The sequence below is a fragment of the Dermacentor variabilis genome, chromosome 9 (genome assembly GCF_050947875.1).
Source record: "Dermacentor variabilis isolate Ectoservices chromosome 9, ASM5094787v1, whole genome shotgun sequence".
Classification (NCBI taxonomy): Eukaryota; Metazoa; Arthropoda; class Arachnida; order Ixodida; family Ixodidae; genus Dermacentor; species Dermacentor variabilis.
Window position 1 is genome coordinate 118,830,282 of NC_134576.1, and position 18,628 is coordinate 118,848,909.

An 18,628-nucleotide genomic window follows, 5' to 3' on the forward strand; every position below is an offset into this window, starting at 1 on the left:
CGATGCCGCAAACCAAAATTCTGCCTCCAGGAGTCGTAAGAATTTAACTTTCTCAAGTGAAGCAAACTTTTTTTTCCGATCGGTGCAGCGGTTGCCTCATAAAAAACGAGTTCTGCGTTTTGCGCGTGCTTGAACGGGAAAAACTGGATTCCGCTCCGAGCTTATTTGCTCTTGTTGGAGTGCGTACGTACCTCTCTAGCTCGGGGCCTATTCGAATTTTCCTCTCCAAATACATGCGAAATGTGCGGAAAGCATCAGAGAAGAAAACTCTCCCTGTTCCCAACCAAAGGTTCCATCCTGGCTCTGCGAACTCTAAGCCATCGTGCCACCGTCGTGCCGATATATCATGCCATCGTTCCTGTCATTCTAGTTATCGCTCTTAGAATGGGCTGGGGTGCGTTTGGCAGACATTCTCAGATCGTGAACAGCACGTTGCGATTATCCCTCAAGAGAAAAGTGTATAACAGCTATGTCTTACCAGTACTCACGTACGGGGCAGAAACCTGGAGGCTTACGAAAAGAGTTCTACTTAATTTGAGGACGACGCAACGAGCTATGGAAAGAATGATGGGTGTAACGTTAAGGGATAAGAAAAGAGCAGATTGGGTGAGGGAACAAACGCGAGTTACTGACATCTTAGTTTAAATCAAGAAAAAAAAATGGGCATGGGTAGGACATGTAATGAGGAGGGAAGATAACCTATGGTCATTAAGGGTTACGGACTGGAGTGCAAGGGAAGGGAAGCATAGCAGGGGACGGCAGAAATTTAGGTGGGCGGATAAGATTAAGAAGTTTGCAGGGACAACATAACCACAATTAGTACATGACCGGAGTTGTCACAGACGTATGGGAGAGGCCTTCGCCCTGCAACGGGCGTAACCATGATGATGATGATGAACGCTTCTCTCTGAATGGTCTCCTACACCTTACTTTATTCATTTGTTTAAACACACATACAAAATCTTCTTTTTAAATCGCCTGTGGCAGATATGGCATAATTCTTTTCCTTGAGCTCGATTATCGAAGAGGCTGACATTACTAGCACGAGGAATCTAAACCCACATTCAGCTAATTAATAAGATTCATTAATTAGCTCCTTGATTACCTGACGGCGCATATTGCAAATTGCGAATTGTAGCCAGTGAGCTCGCGAGACGTATTTATTAAAATTAATTTCCAGGATTTCCAGAACACCAGTTGGAGATATTTCCCAAGGCGTGGAACGAAATAGATGGGCATTGCAGTTACTTTTGTGTTTCAATGCATAAAAGAGCGCTTTGTTAAAATAGCGGAACAACAGTGCATTTTTACGGCAAGTTTGATGGTGCATATCTCCAAACTGGCGTCATTCTAGAAATTAATTCCAAATGAATACGCGTTGCAAACTCACTGGGGTACAATTCGTAAATTTCAAGATGTTCCGTAAAGTAATTGGATAAAAATATATTTAGTGGCTTTGTGGTAATTAGTTGAATATGTGTTTCACTATATCGTGTATGTCCGCCTCTCTGAATAGGAATTCAACTCAAGGACTGGAATTATCTATTTGCAACAGGCTATTTTTAATATTTCCATAAAATTGAAATGTATATTGCATATATATTGCAAATATGTGCCTCGTACCAAAAATGGTTAGATTTGCCGAGACTCCCGCCAACAGTTTGCGTCCTAAACATGGCGGTCCTGCGGCGAACCGACAGCATGGCTGACAGAGGTAGAGGAAGGGTTTTCACATAAAGGAGGAGGGGAGAAAGGGCCCAATGCACTAGAAAGTATATCGCTAAGTATGGACAGCTGGGCTAGTTGGCTGTGATTAGCATAATGAAACGATGGAACGATGTTTCATAATGCTAATCACAACCAACTAGCCCAGCTGTCCATACTTAGCGATATACTTTCTAGTACATTGGGCGACAGCATGGCGTTGTTCGGCCACAAAGAAACGACGCACGCTGGAGCGACTAGGACATCGTCGCTGCGCCATGCGCGATACGGGTTCCGATCCTGTGGTGACCACGACTATTTGTTTGTTTTTTTCGCACTCTGGCAGCTAGGTAGTTACGTGACCACAAGAACGATCTCTGCTAGCTGCGCCCCGCGAACGCATCACCGCAGACCGAACCTGATACCGAACATCTCCGTTTCACGATACGCAAAGCAGCCGAACGTCGACACATTCTGGTTTATTAAGTAAAAAAAAAATTTACAACGCTAAAGCGTTGTGACCTTTACATATCGCTCGCCACTTGTTCCCTTACTCGTCTGATGCGACACATTAAATATCTGTTAAGTAACGATATGCGTTTAACGTGCCGAATCGTTCATTTTTCTTGCCACTGAGCACGCGTATTCGGGCGCGCACTGCCCGGTGCTGCCCGTCTGCTGAAGGGAGGCTCGAATCTGAGTAACACTCGAGCCAGCTGACGAGCGGTAGGGGCTTCCGTCGCTAGGCAACGCGCTGGGTCGTCGGGCGGGTTGCCCCGACCGTCACTGGTGGGCGCGGTCCCGCTGCTCGGTCTGCCGTGTCGCCGTAAGGTGGCGAAACCGGAGGAGGCGGAACGAGGCGGAGAGAAGTCGGGCGTTGTGACGTCACACTTCTCGATGCCCGTGGCCAGCAAGACGCCAGCGCCCTGGTGTGCCCATTCTTCATGGTCGAGCCACTGAACGGCGTAGATTAGATAGATAGATAGATATGGAGACAAGACAAACATACGCAGATTGAGATATGGTAGATAACGTATATGAGATCGAAGATATATACCTGTATATATATATATATATATATATATATATATATATATATATATATATATATATATATATATATATAGACGTTTAAGTTAAAACATAAATTAATGCACTACTTTTGTATCAGGTGGCGATAGGTGACCACCTATCGGTTCATTGTTTCACTGTTTTCATCACTGTTTTTGGTTCATCCTGTAAGTTATATTCCTACGCCCTTCTCTTCCAGCCTTACACCGTCTTCTTCCTTAACTCTAGCTTTCTTTTACGACCGAGCCTTATTAGCTGGCTTCACGCGGATTTGACGTATCTGGGATCTGACTATTTTGTAACCTCTTCCAGAAAAAAAAAAGCGGTTGGTTGTGATTTGTATAACGAACGTGAAAATGGTATCTAATGATACCTCTCCATGTCATGAACACGTAGCAGTATTCAGGAACTAAGGATATAATTAGTCGTAAACAGTCTGTGACGTGTGGCCGAGTTCGGGCACTTCAAAACGATAATTCACAATACGGGTTCGGAAACTTTGATTATAAGAATTTATCATGACTGTTTTTTTTACATAAGTAGGAAATTAGGCAATAAAATAACAAGAGCTTGGTGGCACAACCCACCACCCCGTTCCAAAAGGGACGATCATAACGTCCATTGATCCATCCGGGCACTTCGCGTCCCAAACACGTCCGCAATCGAGATTAGTAAGAGGCAATTGGAGGTATGGTGGCAGAAAGGTAGGGAGGCCACAAACAACGGTTCCCAGTAATGGTTCAGAGAAGTTTGACGCTGGGAATTATTTGTGATTGTGTGTTTCTGAACAATATAGGTATAGGACATTAGGGCAACTAAGAACGAGTGTTTGGTGACGCAACCCGCCACCCTGCTTCAAAGGGGACGCTCTAGCATCCATCCATCCATCCATCCATCCATCCATCCATCGGGAGGTCAGAGAATTCGGGACCCAGGGGTGCTAGGTCGGAGAAGCGGAGAGAGCGGAGGGTCGCCGGCCGCGGGAGTGCGTCGCCCGAGCCCTGGTGGTGTTTTCAAGAAGCCTTAAACACTCGAAGCTAATGGCCCCCGAACCTCGTGGCAGGGTGAAAGAGCAGTGGTCAAGAAAACCAAGGCGAGGGGCGCAATCCAGAGCATCAAACGCCGGAAAAAGGAAGGATCAACCAAATTTTGACGCTAAGCAATAGGAGGTCGTCGTTTAACTGCACGAGAAATACCTACGAATAAGATACTAAATGAGTAAATAATGAACATGAGAGAGAGAGACAGAGCGGCGAGGTATTGTCAACACGTAATCGTACGATCATTTCAGCCACCATGTACGTCCACCTTGTCTTCCTTAGCGTCCGCACTGAGTTGGCCCTATTCCCTTTGCTTTAACTCCGCAATTCGCAGTTTTAAAATGTCAAAGTAATCCCTGTGCTTGCCTCATGTATTCGGCGCTGAAGGCTGCGTCGCGCCGCAGTATCTAGGAGCCATCGCCTGAACTCGGTCCGTGCCCAGCGCTGGATGACCACGGCAGCGGCCTCTCTCTCGCTGTTCCGGTAACCAGACCCTCCTGCATCGTGGACAAGAGCAGCAGGCTTGAAACGCGTCCTATATGTTTCCAGAAATGTAAACATGACAAAACTGCAATGCACTCTGGCGTGAATAAGAGCTTACGCGGTGCGCCTTTTTCTTTTTTTTAGTGTAGAGGCACTGAAAGTTAAGCTAGTCGGTATGAATTCATTGTCGCCAAACAGCGTGAGAGAACACGTCTACACGGGGAAGAAGGTACAATTACAGGGCACCGACTTCCATCCGAAGCTTATCGGTACGTGCACAATTATATAAGCGAGGTATCACCATCATAGTGGCACAAAACTTATCAAAAGCTAAAAAGAAAAGAATAAACCTTTTATTTCTCTTGCCTTCTTGTTGCTTTGTTTTTTCCTGTTTCTTGTATTCCTGTGTGACAATGGTGATAGCCTGCCTGTGTATTCGTGCACGTGCCGATAAAATTTGGTCGAACGTCGGCGCACTGCCTCGTACCTTGTTCCCCGTGCGGGCACGTTTCCTTGCGCCGTTTAGCCACGATGAACGCTTTCTCCTGTCAACGTCTCTCGACCCCGGTGCCCGATGCACTAACGACACATGTGCGTAATACGCCTTCCCGGATACGCTCTGTTCTCGTAGTTCCGTGAAAAAAAAAGTCGCAGTTTCGCCCGAATGGCGAAGCATCGATTGCGATACCAAATTAGTGGACAGCTATGCGAAGTGAGGATAGTAGTTTTATCGGTAGTATAAACTTGTAAACATAGGCACACTAACTAAATTAACAAGCATGGTGTCACGCGCGCACAATCAAACATGAACGCACCTGACTCGATGACCGCGGAAACTCGCCGTCAGAACGCTGGCGCGAGGAAACGCGGCAGCAGCTGCGAGCGAAGTGACATTCGTTCTGTATACCGCGTCGACGCAAAGTGCGCGCCGAGAACACACAGCACGCACAAAGCTACGAGCCGCCGACGCACCTAGACTCTGGCCCCAACGCAGTTGTAGCCGGAGTAGAACGCCGCTCCCCCTCTCCACCCTACCCCTCCCCCAGATGCCTCACGATGTCGCACACAGATGCCCAGATGCCGCACGACGGAAGACGGCGCGCTTCCTCCCCGCTTTCCTCTCTTCCGCGCGAGCGAGACTGAGCCGCGATCGCCGGCTCCCCCTCGCACGCCTTCATTCGCACATACAGCGTAGGGCGCGCGGCGACGGTGCAATCGCCTGCGGATTTTATCCGGAACCTCACGGCAATGCCGACGGCGAAAATGTGCTTGGAGTGTCCATATAATTGCTATCACAATAAACGTATCAAGGTACTACGCCATCTGTTACGCAGTACAAAAACCTATTTGTGAGTTCAGCGGATGGTTTCTTGTGCCGCGTAATAGGCACGTTCACACCGAAGGCGGAGCGGACAAGCGGCCAAGCGGATCCGGCCAAGCGGCCGCGGATTTTCCGCTTTGCGGAAAATACGCGGCCGCTTGCCCGGATCGCGCCCGGGCCGATTTTTTCCGCGCGGACAAGTTGGCCGCTTTGGCCGCAGCCAATCAGAACCCGACACGGCGGAAGCGCTGGTGAACGAATGTAAACGAATCTCTTTCTCTGGGCTTTTCGCTTCTGTTCTTGAAAAGCCTCAAAACGGCAAGTTGGGCCAGTTGGTTGGGATTTATAGTAAGGTTTGTTACAGCGCAACACAAGACAAGGACAAAAGAAAGTATAACACGACGACACGGCGCCGTGTCGTCGCTTTACACCTTCTTTTGTCCTTGTCTTTTGTTGTGCTGTAACAAATCTTGAAAAGCGACGATACAAGTGGCGAGTAAAATGCCAACGATCTCGTCTTCTTCGTCTGAGCTCATCATTTTGCAGGAGTATATAGCGGACGGGAGCGCTCCAAGCAACGACGAAAACAAATATCGAAAGTGCGCGTACAAACCCAAAGTACCGCGAGATGGCGGCACATCCCTGAAATTGCTAAATATATTGCAAGATGCCCCGCCCTCCCAGCGGCGCGGACATACAGAAAACGCGGCTGGTCTGAACAGGCGCGGGCGCTCGCCGCCTCGCCGCTTTGAAAATCCGCTTGTCCGCTTAGACGCTCCGCTTTCGGTGTGAACTCCCCCCTCCCCTCCCGGCTTTCGCATAAACGAACAGTACACTTTTGTTTTTTTTTGAATTGGCAATATATAAGGCAACGTGCAAGCTCTTCGCCTCTCACCAGCCGCCATAACTCGAGTCGGCTGGTACCCTGTAAATTTGAGCTAATAGCTTATACGCATGCTCCTTTCAGGATTATAAGCGAAAGGCCGACGCAAACGAACGCAATGTGACTCTTTCTGTCTCCTGTTTTTCTTTCCGCTCACCCTCTCAGACCATAACGATGTGCACAGTAGGTGGTGTGCAAATCCACGTCCCATAGGGTGGCGCCCTCTGTATTTGCACTGTAGGTGGCATGCAAATCCACGTCTCATAGGGTTGCGCCCTCTGGATTTGCACTGTAGGTGGCCTGCAAATCCACGTCTCATAGGGTTGCGCCCTCTGGATTTGCACAGTAGGTGGTGTACAAATCCACGTCTCATAGGGTTGCGCCCTCTGATTTGCACAGTAGGTGGTGTGCAAATCCACGCCCCATAGGGTGGCGCCCTCTGGATTTGCACTGTAGGTGGCGTGCAAATCCACGTCTCATAGGGTTGCGCCCTCTGGATTTGCACAGTAGGTGGCGTGCAAATCCACGCCCCATAGGGTGGCGCCCTCTGGATTTGCACAGTAGGTGGTGTGCAAATCCACGCCCCATAGGGTGGCGCCCTCTGGATTTGAAATGCGGATCTTAAAGGCTATGTTCTTTTGCTGGCCGAATGAGGTGAAAGTGATTTCGGGAGCCGGAAACATCTCATAGACGTCGAGTTTTTGGACACCACCTATAGTAGACGCTAGTTCTTTTCGCGAATTGTGTCCGGTAGAAGTGACAAGGGGAAAAAACGCGGAAACAGAGCTGCGGGTCAATTGGTGCCTCTGCTTACACAATGTTACACCAGTTTCCTTCGGACCACAGAGTGTAAGAATATATATGTGACTCCTTTACTGATGGCTTTGCCAAGTTCGATGGTATGTTCGACGGGGCGCATTCCGTCAGCAGTGGTGACGTAGCAGTTTTCCTTGCTCGTCATGTCTTCAACCAATCATTAACCTGTTGGATAGGGCCGCTGATACGAATCTTATTACGGAAAAAAAATGCCACATTACTCACTCCACACAAAGTGTAAGCTTAATTACACTATATTTACGAGGACGCGCTGCAAAATGCGGAAGGGTTCGTCCTGCCATCTTTGCTTTCTTTAAAGCGAGTCTGAAACACTTCGGAATAGAAGTAATAGGAACATATCTTGACGGGAACTGTCCTAGATATGCGTAGCATTATATGGCAGTCGGCGCGGTGCAGAATGTGTTATGCGTGTTTAAGGGTCCTATACGACCTGCGTCACACTGGTAGGAACCCATTCTGGAGAATCGGCTAAGAACGGTCATAATATGCCCGGTGGACCTCATCTAAGAAAATCAAATCCAGCCAATCAAATCATCAGCGGAATATCACGCGCTACTGCACTAAGTAGTGTGTGTGTGCTTTTGAGATGCCTATGAGCCGACATTTTATGAACAGGTTTCATATCGTGATTTACGGCTTGATTGCGCAAAACGGAGGTTCGTTTGTTGTACAGCATTTATTCACTCGCTTTTCGCTTCTGTGAATCTCCGACATGCGCGTTGGATCTGCATAGCTTTTTCTTTTTCAGTAACATAAGCGCACTGAAGAATTTTTCAGCAAGCTAGACGAAACTTCAGCTTTTGTGACAGCGAACATGTTTGCAAGGCACCGTCAAGCGGCGATTACTAAATGTCTTAAATAGGAGTGCATAAAACAATATCTCGCTGCCCAAATTAAACCTGTGTTTGTGCAGTTGCACCTACGGTTTGAAATATTTCATTCAGTACATTTTTTGCCGGGAACATTTGGTTACACCACGAAGAGCAGCTTTTCAGTTTTGTAAGTAAAGACTAAAGAATTCAAGCTTATTATTATCATCAAGGATTTAATACGTGTAGGTTTATACAGGTAGACTCCCCGAACTCCTGTTGGATTTGGCAGGGGGCCGCGTAGTAAGCAACGGAAATAAATATGGGATAAGCAAATTTCACGGTAAAAAAGTAAAACATACCCGAATGTATACAATAAAAACGTGAACGAAAAAAAAAAGAAACAAGTAGTATCAGCGGATCCACTAAGTGAAAATGTATACCACGGTAACCTCTGTAATGACGAACTTCTGATAAGGCGAACACATTTTAATGCCACATTCGAGTTCGTTTTAACGGGAGTGTAATGTGCTTAGTTTTATATATTTCTGTTCTTTTTATTGCGATTGACTGTCTTGCGTTCGGTAGCGAAATGAAATGTTTTCAGTTCCCTTATCATCCTTCATTCATACAAGCTAACGTTGGGAAGAAGCTGACGACTTATAATACTAGTTGCCGACGTTTACAATGCAAGTAAGTCAACGCATAAATAAAACTAACCTGATGCGCAAGACTCGTCAAGCTCGTTTCCACTCAGCAGGTAAGATGTCGTGGCCTGGTTTGAGATACCGAGGACCGTAGCGAGTGTGAGTGCTGCTGCATATATAATGGAGACACGACGCAGGCGCCGATGCATGCTGGACTCTTAGGCACGTGACCTAAAAGTCGCTACAGGAAGGTTGCCTTGCCCGCTTATGCAAATTATACAGCGCAGTACTCTTGGTACGCGTCACGAGATCGCGAGTAGCGACATTTCGCCAGGCTGCAGAGTGTTGGAGCTCCGGGCACTTTCCGATCAGCGTTCATTCGCCAGCAATAGCGTGAAAACATCGCGAACTGACAATACCGATAGCGGTTTACCGCAGACCGGGGCTTCCGTGATCGCAGAGGCAAAGGTGCAGCCGTGTGATCTCAGAGGACACGCCGTACGCCATACATGGAATTTCCAACAAAAAGTCGCAGTTCTGCCCGAAAGGCGAAGTGAAGCATCGGTTGCGATTGCAAATTAGTAGACAACTATACGAAGTAACGATAATAGTTTTATCGGCCGTGTAAACTAGTAAATATTTGCTTACGAACGAAATTAACAAGCACGGTGTCACGCGCACACAGGAAAGCGAACACATCTCACTGGATGAGCGCGGACACTCGCTTTCAAAACGCTGGCGTAAGGAAGAGCGGCAGCTGCAGCGAGCGAATTGTCCTTCGTGCTATACCTCTCGCTTCAACGTGAACGAAGCCGCGAGAACACAGTAAACACTAAGCTATCAGCCCTCAGCGCACCTAGACTCTGTACTTATCGCAAACCGCTTTCAAGATAGGGCCCACGCGTGCTCCCTCCCAATTATTTGCTTTCTCTAGATCAGAATGATGGGCAGCACACGTGGATTCGCCTAAACCTCACGCTTCTGCCTTCGAACGGCTTTGTGACTGCAAATTGATAACTTTCCATAAAATCACTATCATCATCATCAGCTTATTTTTTATGTCCACTGCAGGACGAAGGCCGCTTCCAGAGATCTCTAACTACCCCTGTCTTGCGCTAGCTGATTCCAACTCGCGCTTGCGAATTTCTTAGTTTAATCATCCCACCTGATCTTCTGCCGTCCTCGGCTACGCTTCACCTGCCTTGACACCCATTCCGTAACTGCAATGGCCCAGCGGTTATCTACCCTATGCCTCTACCCTACGCCTCACATTTTTTGTCCAATCGATCTTTGTGCGATATCCTTAACATCTTCTCGAGCTTCTTTGCTCACATCCAAGTTTCCGACCCATATGTTAGCACCGATAGAATGGAATGATTGCATTTCTCTCTTGAATGACAGCGGCAAGTTTCAAGTCAGAATTTCGTAATGCCCGCCGCATATGCACTTCAACCCATTCTTAATCTTCTGTGAACTTTCTTCTCATGATCAGGATCCCCTGTGGAAAACTGAACTAGATTTAACCACGCTATTGAACATTACCTTTGTCTTTTACATATTAATCTTCAACTCTACTCTTACTATTTCTCGGTATAAGCCATCAATCAATGGTTACAATTCATCCCCAATGTTGCTGTGCAGGACAATGTCATCTGCGAAACGAAGGTTGTTGAGATATCCGCCAGTGATCCTCAATCCTAAGTCTAACAGCTTGAATACTTCTTATAAGTATGCAGTAATAGCATTGGAGAGATTGTCTCCCTTGGCCGATCCATTTCTTTGTAGGTGCTTTTCCACTTTCTTGTGGAGAAACAATCGAAGTAGCTGTAAAATCATTGTAAACATTTCTTAAGATTCAGGTATCCCTCCTGTACTCCTTGACTACGCAATGCATCCATGACTGCTGGTCTGTACTGAATCGAATGCCTTTTCATAATCCATGAATGCCATGCAGCCATATATACGAAAGCCACTGAACGAAGTATTGCGATATAAATGCAGCACTTCGCAATCATTCGTCCAAACAGAAACCTATCGACTTTACACGTTTTGAAAAACGCAGTTTCCTGGAAACGTACAGCGTAATAAATAATGCCGCAAGCCCAGTTGTAGCAACCGGTGCCAATATTATACAAAGAATTGAACTATATGTTTATCGTTCCCGCAGTAGCTGCATTATCGCGGTGACAGAGTTCCCTGTACTAATTTCTAAGGAAACTATAATGTAAATTTGAACGGCGAGCATTAAGTCGTAATCGACACATGAAAGCAACGTCGCAGTTTCTCCGGAAAGGCGAAGCATTGACAGCGATCGATAGCAAGACAATTGCACTAAGTAACGTTCGCAGTTTTACCGGCCGCATCGGCTGCGGTATAAGTTCGCTTCCTATTGAAATTAACAAGCATCGTGCTACGCGCGCACAGATGAACATGAACATGTTTCGTTCGATGGCCGCGAGCACTCGCTGTCACTATTCTGGCGCGATAGAGCTCCGGCAGGAGGGAGTGAACGCCTTCATGCTGCCTCTTCTTTCACCGAGATCTTATAGCTTGAAATCACGCTACCTCGAACACCAGACGCGCGCGAAGACTGTGCGCATGAATCCACCGTCCATCTCGGCTCGCCCTCCACCTTTGCACCCGCCGCAGATCACCTCCAAAATACGGTGCGCGGCCCGCGTGTGCACTCTGCCGCGCGGACAGATAATGCGAGCCACGGCCGGGTCAGAGAAAGAGACGCGCGCTCTCCTCCCGTGGCGCGCGTTTGATCACGTGACCTCCAACACAGGGCGCGCGGAAAGACGGCGCGAATCAGGTCACGATCCTTCCAGGCTTCGAACCTCACGCGCGCCCGCAGAATACGGGACACTCATTCCTGCTGACGTATTTCGACTTCACACGGAACATCACGGCGACACCGAAAACTCTTCTGAGTGTCCACTCAATCGATCCTGCAAGAGGTAGACCCGAGTGTCCCGTGTCTCTGTTGACCCGGCAGCTGACCGGGTGAAGGTGTCACGCTTTGTTTGTCCGCTTCTGGGCGCGGCCACTGTACGCACGCACGTCACCTTCATCGCTCACCGTACACTAAGGTGCCCATAACCGTCGGACATTACCTTCCAGCATATCTACTGTTTGGCCGGAAAAAGTTATACGCCGGCACTTCTGAGCTGACGGAATTGAAAGTGCACCGAGTTCCCTTACGTTTGTTTTGACGAAGCCTTCACTCCTCTAAGGTACCCGGAATCCGCCCCTGTTTTGCGGTCGGTACATAGTTCGAAATGTCATCCTGTTTTGTTTGTCTCTGTCCATATCTCTCGCCACAAGCGCAATAAACGTTGGCTACTAGTCAGCGTTCTAAATCGTTTGTCCAACTTTTTGCGCCGTTCGTCGTAGTATGTGGTCACACCAACAAACCCGGTCAACAACCGTAGTCGCGTGCAAGCGTACGGATCGAAGTCGTACCTTCCTGGCTATGCCCGTCACCGTTCGTGTGTTCAACTCCGCGCCCTTTACCGCCGTGGGCCGTCCCGGATGTGGCGACGAGATTTTCACCGTCGTCGATCGCAGACTGGCTAAACCGTGGATGCGTGCTGGACGCGACAGCTCCCTCATGTCGCCTGCCTCCGCAACAGTACCTGCGTACACGCGCTTGCGTGTTATTGTTTTCACAGCCCCTTTATAGGAAGGGTAGCTCAATAAAACTCACTGCAGGAATGCGATAGTTGGCTCATAATGCTTAGGAAGAATACAATGCGTAAAACAGACAAGGACTAGAGAAAGTGGGCACAGACTAGCGCCAACTTTCTTCTCATTTGATTTGCGTAAGACTCGTCAATATAAGCACATATTGCCATACATTCGCAAAAGGCAACACACATTCAACATGCAAAAAAAAAAACACTGAAATATCTACACGAGAACGTCACCACAACACGCCGTGCAAGAACCCCTCCTCACTACCAACAACAAAAACTTGCAGTACCGCTCGTTCATGCATTATCTTCATAGGCGAGATAAAAAGTTTCTATCAGCTCTCTGGCTGTGTAATCTGCTTCGGCCCGGAACCTGGATCCCCCGAAGACCCGGGACACACATGCACACTCGGCAATGCGCAGGAAAGTGTGCGGTATCGCTGTTGTTTCATCGAAAGCTCGTGATGCGTTACGTGCACGATCATTAGCGCATCGTCCAGTTTGTCCGATTTCTGGCTGCGCACAAGAGAGCGGAATTTGATCCATCGTGGCAGTAGCGCGGCGGCTCCTATCGTCGAAGCGTCTAACCACCTTATTAAAAAGAAAGAAATCCGGAGCTTGCCTTAGCGAAAATACAGAGTTATTCCGGACGCCTTATGGTGGACCGAGGGATCCGTACTAATTTTGACCAGACCTGCACACGAACGTCTTTGCGTTCAGCTTCTATCGAAACGCGGCCACCGCGCCCGGGAGTCCAACCTGAGGCTTCATGCTCGGAATCAGAACGCCACATCCCTCGAGTTATCGCGGCGGGTGGGTTGTAGAAACGTCGCTTGCGAATAATTAAAACAATCAAGAGGGCAATTATGGATACGCCCTGGGAGCTTCCGTTGGACGGGTAAATATCAGTGGCGGCGCCACATGTTTTTCCAGGGGGGGGGGGGGGGGGGGGACTTCCCTGGCTACGTGGAGGTGCTGGGCTGGTTGTATTCTAACACAAAAACCTGGGGGAAGGGGGCAAGCGCCCAGTGTGCCCTCCGTCCCCCCCCCCCCACCCATGGCTACGCTACTGATCTATATGCTCGGGATTCCGTGTCACATGCCTACCTGGCCATCACGAGGCTTAGCAAGAAAGGTGCCGTCACGAGGCACGTCTGCCACAGGGGCGCGTCTGACAGCCACCCGGTCCAGCGCAGCCACGCAGCGAAGGGACGGTGCCACCGGAGGACGGTCCGCGCCTCGGACGCGATGTCGGCCACGGTCACTGCCCACGCATGCACGGTCGCTGGTGGACACGGAGAAGAGAGGAAATAAAAGCGTAGCAGATCTATACCACGTGGTTCTTCGACGGCCGTGGCGACGATGCTTCGAAACAGGCGGCGAAACAGACGGACCTTTCCGGAAATGCGCGCGCACCGTCTGCGCAGGGCCGCAAGGCAGTATGGGAAGTCGGAGTGCGGGCTTGCACGGGCCACCGCAGCCGCCGGAGAGACGCATGTTTGCCTTGCCTGCGCTGCAAAATCGCAGCTCCCTTCGATGATGGTTAGCCGCAAGGCATTGTGGCAAGAGGAAGCGCCGGGTCGAGCACGGATCAAACGCTGGAGGCAAGGCGAGTCTTCGGTGGTCGCGGCAGCCGGCACTCCGACTTCCCATACTGTCTTGCGGCTGCCGCTTAACGGTGCGCGCGCATTTCACGGAAGATCCAGTCCACCTGTATAGCGCCTCTTTCACGGTATGTACAATTCGTCACCACAGCTCTAAAAGTCCGCTGTCAAGAAGGAACACGACGAGACCAGTCGCCTGCATTCTCCGACACAGAGTCGGGCGGACCCGACGTTTCCTCGAACTCGGAGGCAGATTGACGAGCACGTAAGCCGAATGTGACTCGCTCTCGGAAGAGAAAATGGCAGGCGGGAGACTACAGTTATTATAATGCAAATGACCTATTTCGACTAGCAAAAGCTGTAGTATAGGGGCCTACGTTACGCTGAACCATCGCCAACAGCGGCGACGCTGTGTTGTAATGACGTGGCAGGAGAGGCTTTCAATCTTGACCACTGCTCCAACGACAGCATTGGGAGCGCCTCAGAGCAGTCGGCGAGGAAGGAGAGCGATCGAAAAGAACTAGCAGATCACGCCCCCCTCCCCTAAGCCGAACTAAAGCAAGGGACTTACAGCCGAACGCAAGGCGCACGCCCCCTTTCGACTTGTCGAAGACGGCGCTGCTTGTGTGAGCGGTCCAGGGCGCTTCGAAACGACCAGACGAAGATGCCATTAGATTATGAAACATCGGAGATTTGAGGCAATTTTTTGCTGACAAAGCTTCGCGACAGTGGTAGACATCAGAACTTGCGGCATAGTTGCCATTACCGCTAACAATGAACTAAATTTCGCTGACCAACTTTGTGAGTAGTAACTTTAATGGACACGCTTTAATTGCAAAAGTGCGGGCCTGCGTGCTCAGTTGTCTGCTTATAGGCTCGGCCAGGACACGCTCCAGAGCACGTACACCCCGACGCTTCCAAAGCAGCGCTACAACGACAAAAAAATCGCAGTTTCACCGGAAATGCGAAGCATCGATTGCGATAGCAAAGTAGTTGACAGTTGGCTATATGAAGTAAGAAAAACAGTTTTATCGGATGCATAATCTTGTAAACAAAGACATACTAACTAAAGTAACAAGTGTGGTATCACGTGCGCACAAGCAAGCATGAGCACATTTCACTCGAGAACCACGGAAACTCGGGTGTCAGAACGTTGGAATGAGGAAGCGCGGCAGCAGCAGCGAGCGAAGTGATCTTAGTGCTGAGTCCCCCTACGCGAACTAAGCCGCGAAAACACACCGCGCGACGGACTGTCCCTTCATCGCAGAAGGCTTTCGAGATAAAGCGGCCCGGGCGGCCGCTCGGGCCGGCTGGAAGTAGAATGCACTCTCCCCTTCCCCTATCCTCCCCTCCCCAGAGCCTCGCGCGCGACGGAAGGCTGCGCGCTTCCTCCCCACTTTCCTCCCTTTCATGAAAGCACGAGATTGAGCCGTGATCGCCTGCTCACTCTCGCAAGGTTTCGCTCACACATGCAGCATAGGGCGCGCGGCGGCGATTTTATCGCCCTTGGACTGTATACGGAACATCACGGCGACGCCGACGGCAGAAATGCGCTTGGAGTGTCCGTACAATCACTATCGCAATAAACATATTGCAAAACGGGATACACACACGCCCGAAGCTCTATCCTCTTACGGACACTTACAAACCAGCCGTACGTCATCTGCATCGGCGCTGGGCATCCCGACGGCTCCAGAGCTGCGTTCCACGGAACCAGCGCCGTCGGTCGGGCTGTTGGCGCAGCGACTGTCCGCCATGGCATCGCGGTCCGCAGCGCCGGCTTCGCCATGCGCGGCGCTGCAGACGTCCCTCGTTGCTGCGCCGGCAGCGTTGGCTACGGCAGTAACATCGTGCGCGTCGGCTGCGTCCGCGCTGCGATGGTAAGAATTAGCAGTCGGGAGCGACTGGCTCAACCTCGCCACCCTCACTCTTCGGTAGACGCGAGGAAAACAAAGTTGACGCGTCACCCTGCAACGTACCAGCCTGCAGAGCCTGCGGTCGCCGGGAGATGGGAGACTGCTTCGTCAGCGTCGCCGCAGCTGATGCGAGGCAGAAGCGGCCCTACGCGATTCTCGACGTATAAGCCTACCAACAAGAGACCGAGCGCTGCGGCGAAACGGAGCAGAATCATCGTGTAGTAGGCGACCGGTATAGTTGCGGGCCTTGATCGACAGCTGCGGTGGTGTCCAGCGGCAGCTGGCCAGCTTGGCTTGGTTTGGTGCCTGTTAGTACGGCTCGACCCTCTACGGGGGATCGCTCATGAAACGGGCAGCCGTAAGTAGAAAGGCAAGAAAACTTACACTGAATTTCGTACATGAAGAATATGATAGTAAATCAAAACTAATTGCCGTAGATGTAGATATAGACCCCCGGGATATACTTGCACGTGCCCAATATGGAGGATTCCCTCGTTAATACCGCCGGAGTAGCAGGCCGTAGTTCTTGTCCTCTGAACGTGCATTTCATACCCACCATGGGGATCGGTAGCCTGGGGATGTTGATTCCATTTCAACATGGCACTACCCACGAGAGGGATGGGCCGCACAAATGACAAAAGAAAATAATTGAGTATCTCTAAACAAGAAAGTTCTGCAAAGAGAAACTGAGAACTTATTTCAAGTCGAAATGCAAAAAAAAAAAAAATCGGGGAAATTGTATTTAAAAGAACATGTAACAAAAATGCCAGGGGATTCCCACGGGGTTGCTATAACAACGTAACTATAGCTGTATGCTTCTATGAACTTTTGAATTGCATTGAAAATGCTTCATGGCTACGGTGAAACCGCACAGCTCCAAATGTTAGTAAATTTGGAACATGCATTAATCCAAAACGCAGCATAACGGAGCGGGTGTTCGCGGAAAATTTTGCACCGCTCCACCTCTTCGGGCAGAATCGGATTGGATTGGATATGCTTCATCGACGGACATCCAATCCGATCCAATTTTGCGCGACGAGGTGGAACGGTGGCAAAAACGAAGGAAATGATCAATGGTTTCGTCTCCATTACAGGAGGAGTCGGAAGTCGAGAGCTCCCGACCGATAACGGCAAAAAAAAATACAGCGATGCCACTCTAAATTGGACGTTGGTCAACGTAACCCCGCATTGGAGTGAGAGGAATTGATCCACGTGACTGCTTAACTTAAACGCTGGAATTCGACCATCCATATAGGAGGGCGGCGAACGATTCAGCGCCCTTCAGCGATTGCAAATGTCTGAAACGGACGCTCGAAAGCAGGGAAAAACGAACGGCAGAACGTGTAGAAAATAGCTGCACAAGTTGGCATCACGATGCCCACCATATTGTGGTTGTTGCTGATGTTCCTTCAAAACATGGTACGTACCCACAATGGGGGATGGGCCAAGAAACGGGTATTCTTACGTTGTTAACAGCTATGTATATGGTAGTTAATAAAAAGGTGCCACTGCGAATAAAATAGGTTGTTGTTGTCGTCGTAGTCGTCGTTTTCGTCGTCGTCGTCGTTGTTGTCGTTGTCCTGAGTGGCTGTGGCACATACCCAAGTGTGCGTGTATGCGCTGCCGATCGTAGTCTTCGCTGGCGTCCATCGCGAGTGCCTGCTCAAAATGGCGCCGCCTACATTCGATCCTCCCCCAAGCCTCTCTGCACTCAGCGGTGCAAAGAAAAATTTTTAAAAATGCCGCTATGAGCGCAATAAAAAATAATACGCTAGAAAATTCGGCGTGGTCCGTCAGTGCCGTCGATCGAGGTCACTATACTGCCGTACAGCCACCACGGTGAAAAGCCGTGCGTTATCAAGGTGCGCGTGTCTCCAGTAGCGCAGTGGCAGCTGTGAAGGGAACTACAAAATGGCGTACTTGACGTCACGCGAATTCTCCCTGCGCCACTCGCATTACTGAGGAAGCTTGGAGCGAGCGTAACATAATTGGGATGGCATCGTTATACGTATTGTTGCACACAAGTGGATCCCCAGAAGAGGTCCCAGTATAGGCAATGTACTGTGGCGTCAGCCAAGAGTCGACACGAGCGAGCTTCCACGCGAGTTTTCGGACACTTTCGGACGCGGATGCTAGCGCGACGTGTGGAAGCCACACTAGCACAACGAGTGAATGTCCTCGGACAATCACCGCGCAGGCAACAAACACATTTTGAATTTCGTCGTACGTTTTCAAAACTGGAGGTTGAGCTAAACGCGCCGTCTGCGATAAATTATTGATTGAAAACAAGTTTTGTTGCCACTTTTGCACAATGTGGGCCGCCGAAGTCTGCGATGTGCATTTGGGGTTGTCTGAAGGACAGCGCTCGTGGATTGAGGAAACCGCACACGGCACTCGCAGCACCGCTTTGAAACTGCTAGCCCACAAGCCGAAGACGGTATTACCGTCTTCGGCTTGTGGCTTGTAGTTACCTCCCTGAAGTGCGCAGTTCGCCACGCAAGAAAATAAGACTGAACTTCAATAACGCTGAAGCCTTCATTAAGTACCTTTGAAGTTTGGTAAGCGTTACGCGAAGACCCTTACAATGTACAGTGCACTGCGTACCAATGAACCACAGC